The 4,562-nt window shown below is 51.0% G+C and overlaps 1 long non-coding RNA gene across 1 annotated transcript; it reads right to left on the bottom strand.

Moving 5' to 3' along the window:
- Nucleotides 1–326: 326 nt before the first annotated feature.
- On the bottom strand, nucleotides 327–4,562 carry LOC128847773 (uncharacterized). The gene is made up of 2 exons (XR_008446949.1): nucleotides 4,137–4,562; nucleotides 327–954 (listed from the first exon to the last, which is right to left on the bottom strand). It is a non-coding gene; the product is annotated as an uncharacterized LOC128847773 (long non-coding RNA).

Below are 4,562 nucleotides of genomic sequence, written 5' to 3'. Positions count from 1 at the left end.
TTCCACCCCATAGGATGGGAGGAGGATCATACCCAACCTGTCTCCTTCCTTAATGGGCTCTGAGGTGGCATACAAAGATTTACGCTGCCTGGGGCGGCCAGGGGTTGTCCCTTAATGCATACTGGGATTTAATGGTACAGTTTTGTCACAAGGGGGTACCCGAGGTATTTCTTCCCCTACTGAACCATCCCCAACAGATATCTGACCAATTTTGGGGGACCACCCTCCAGGGTAACCCTGCTGCGTGGTGCAGGATTTGGGAGCATACTCAGCAGTTAGAGAGGTTAAACTCTTGGGCAAAGCAAACCTTCAAGGACTCATATGTGTTTTTGTTTCCAAGTTAGTAGGGATCCCTTTCCATCCCACATGTGCCTGGGGGAAACAGGAGGTAACGAAAGGAGTGTCCCTATGGCAAAGAGTACCACTGTGGCAGACCCTGGACCTGAACTCATGCTGGGCAGGTGACCCTAGGGCCTAACAATTACAATTCCCCAAATACCCACAAAATATCAATTACCAATAGTAGGCAGATTAAAAACAAAAGGACCAGGCCACCATGTTAGGCCGGCCCTGTGAGAGTAAACACAACCAACGCTTAGAGTTTTCACGGGGAGTGCGCTGCGACTGTCCAAAGAGACCACAGGGCATTCCCAGCAGGCCTTATTGTCTTTTGAATAACGGTTTAAGTCTCAGGTCGTCGCTGGTAGTCTTTTTCCATAGGCTGGACGGTCCACCGTTCAGGAGCGGGCACTGCCTTCAGACGGGAGTGATTGAATCCAGTTCTTGTGTCCCTTGACCTTTGCTGCTGTGTGGGAGACCAGCAGGACGGTGTGGGGTCCCTTCCACTTCTCTTGGAGAGGCTTGTCCTTCCAGGTCCAAACGAGAACGGAATCGCCTGGCTGCAAGGAATGGACAGGGGCATCCAGCAGGAGAGGCTGCAAATCTCTGGTATACCTGTGGAGAGAACAGAGAACAGCAGACAGAGAGCACATGTACTGAGATAAAAAGCCACACCCCATTTCCCACTTCCCTGCCAGAACCGGTGTACCGTTCATAGGCCATGCCCTTCCAAACATAATCTCGAAGGGACTGAGCCCTAACCTGCCCTTTGGGAGAGCGCGCATGTGGAGCAAAACAAGGGGTAAGGCATCAGGCCACTTAAGGGAAGTCTCTTGTCACACCTTTGAGAGGTGCCGCTTAAGTGTCTGATTTGTGCGTTCCACTACTCCACTGGCCTGCAGTCGCTATGGAGTGTGGAGCTTCCAGGGGATCTGTAGGGCATCCGATATCTTTTGAACAACTTGGGATGTGAAGTGTGTTCCGTTGTCAGATTCCATCCACTGGGGGAGTCCGAAGCGGGGAATGATCTCCTTGACAAATTTCAGAGCCACCGTCTTGGCAGTGTTGTTATGGCGTGGGAAGGCTTCAGGCCATCCGCTGAATCGATCCACCAAGACGAAAAGGTATTTGAATCCTTGGGTCTGGGGGAACTCAGTAAAGTCTATTTGCCAAACCAGCCCTGGGCCTGGGGTAGGTTCCAGAGTGGCTGGTGGCACTGACACTCCTGGTCGAGGGTTGTTCTTTTGGCAGACTAGACATTCAGCCTGTACCTGGGAGGCCAGGGGTGTAAGAGCCTCCCTGCCAGCGTATAATTCTTTGTTTCTTCACCAGGGTCAGTTCTTAATGTCTTTTGTAGTCAGGAATTCCTGGACTTTGTGGTTTCAATGAAGCAAGTGTTCCTTCTTCTCTTTTCCTAAAACAGTGTGGTTCAGCATCATACAGGGGAGAGGTTACTAGCACATCACCCTGTCTTTAAATAGGCTTATCATCAGTCGGAGAGTCCTCCTGAGGTGGAGGGGTCTTTTTACAGTGAGAAGCCTGGGTCCAGATGGGCAGTCCTTGGTACTTCACAGCGGTGTTGGTGGTTAACAGGACTTGGAAAGGGCCTTTCCAGTGTGGAGCCAAAGCAGTTTTTCGTTGATGGACCTTACGTAGACTCGGTCTCCTTGTTTCAATGAGTGGCAGGGCTGCTAGGGTCTTTGGTTAGTACGTCTTTTTTCTGTGAGAAAAGAAACCTAACACATTTCATTAATGCCTGACAGTGTTTTGCAGATCTCATAGTTGCTTGGGCACATTCAGGCCCCCCCTTTTCTTGGCTGTCGGCCAAGTCTTAGCTCTGGATAGTGTCCTTGGATGGTGCCAGCATCTTATCTTTGGACTGAGCTTGCTAGCTATATTTTTTCCCTCAGTTAACTCGTTCTGTTCTTTTTCCTGCTCTCCTTCTTGGCTTCTTTTAACTTACAAAGGAAACTTCCACTCTTCACTTATACACCTTTTCCCAACAATGAACACATACACATTGCCATTATACACCCTTCCAGTAAAATAACTTCTATACAGAGCTTTGGAGCAACAAACCAGGACGAGCACACCCACTTTTGAGGAGTCCAACAAAGTTCACGAGGCTCACAGTGGCTTTAAGGCAAGGGATGAGACCCACAGCGGCAATTAACAAGTCATCCACATATTGCAGGAGGAGGACCCTGTCCTCATTGTCCCACTCCTCCAAGTCTCTGGCCAGGGCCTGGCCAAACAGAGTGGGGGAATTTTTAAATCCCTGGGCCCACACTGTCTAGCAAAGCTGCTTTTTAACCCTCCTTTTGTCTTCCCACTTGCTCCACTCTGGGGCTTGCATGGCTGAGGGCTCAATTGCAAGGGTCATTATCCAGGCATTCTCTGGGGGTAAGGTGAGGGTTATTTCATCTTGGGTGAAATGCAGGGTGGCTCCTAAGCGACAAAGCAGGTCCCGTCCTAGTAGAAGTGTTGGACAATCAGGGAGGTAAACCAGTTTGTGAGATAGAGTTCTGTTTCCCAAAGCACATTCCGCTGGGGCATATACTGGGCACTTGGTTCCTTTCCCTGTGGCACCGACCACTGTGAGGGACTCTGACACAGGCAGCTGCAGGGGTTGGTTTACGGCGGTTCGTGCAGCTCCAGAGTCTATTAAAAAGTCTATGTCCGAATCTCCCACCCGCATTTTTACTTGGAGTTCCAGGGGCAGGATAGTCCATCTTCCCTGACACCCCTATTCTTGATCCTTCGCTGTCATTATAGGGGTAGCTTCCCTTTCGGGGCACTCATTTTTCCAATGTCCCTCCTTCCGGCATATGGCACACTGGTTGCGACCCAGACATCTTTCCTGTGAGCCAGGGCGCCCACGTCCTCTTATTCCCCGGCCCCTTCCACCTTCCTGGAATTTTCCCCTGCCACCGGCCTGTACTGCTGTGACCATCATTTTCGCTTGCCTCTTTTCCTTTTCTTAAGACACAACCTGATTATGCTCCACCTCAGACAGTAGGGTCCGCATAAGGACATTACAATCATCCCAGTCAGGGTTACAGCTAGCCAGGCACCCTTCAAAGACCGAGATAAACTTGCTTGGGTTCGTAGAGAATTCCCCTGCCTGTGCCTTAAAGGCTGCTAGGTCCACCGGGTTAAAAGGCACATGGGTGTAAACCTGCATAGTAGTGGCCTGATTCCTATCTGAGCCATGTCTGGACACCACGGTCTCAGTGATCAACGGATAAAATTCCACCGAGGGGGCAATCTCTGGGACCTGAGACACCTTGTCTTTATATGGTGGGGGTGTGATAGCCGAAGGGGACACCGGACCTGCCATTACAGCCGTGGCGGGGTTCTGGGGACTAACAGTAGCTACTACCGAACCTGTCGGAGTCAAATTACGCTTTTGCAAAATATCTAACCTATCTCTTAGCAACATAAACAACTGTACATACATATGTTCATTCCATTTACCCGTTTGCTGACAAAACAGAAGTAATTGAAGGATCGTGTTATAATTAAGTGATCCCTCCGGTGGCCACCTTTCCTGGTCCTCTAGCTGATATTGAGGCCAGTCTACTGTACAGAACCTTTTCAGTTTACTTTTAGTTATTGGATTTGCGCCAAACACTTTCCAATTCACCAGAATGCATTCCAAGGGTGTACACCTTGCCCTGTCTGCCATACTCTGTCCCTGCCCCATAGGGAGACACTGGGCGTCCCCAGGTCATAACAGGTAGACACTGGGCGTCCCCAGGTCAAGACAGATAAAGTCCCCACTGGACTGTTCCTACCTTATCCAAGGGTCCGGTTCTGCACCGTCGCCCTATCCATGGGACCGGTTCCCCACCGTCGCCCGCAGCTGCTTCTCCACTACTCGAGCGCGTTGCACCGTTGTGCCCTCTGGGGTCGACCAAACCACGTCTTCGCCGAGGCCCCCGGTAAAGTCACCGGTGCGCGCTGGGCGTCGGTCGTCGCCGCAATCTGTTGACCTCCGAGAGGGGTCCGGGCAAGGCTAAATTTCAGCCTCGAGCCCCACGTTGGGCGCCAAAACTGTTGCCAGCACAGAGTGCCCAAGGCAAAGCAACAGCGGGTTCGTTGCCCGGTGTGCTTCGCGTCAATAAACACACCAGGGGGAGAAGCAAACAAAGTTTATTTGGGATCCCAAAGCGGTGCAAGGAGACAGACAAGTCTCAAATCAAGCACATTAACAGGAACAG

This window comes from Malaclemys terrapin, chromosome 13, assembly GCF_027887155.1.
Source record: "Malaclemys terrapin pileata isolate rMalTer1 chromosome 13, rMalTer1.hap1, whole genome shotgun sequence".
Taxonomy (NCBI): domain Eukaryota; kingdom Metazoa; phylum Chordata; order Testudines; family Emydidae; genus Malaclemys; species Malaclemys terrapin.
The sequence above is the reverse complement of the archived record's forward strand: the minus strand, read 5'-3'. Positions and strand labels throughout refer to the sequence as shown.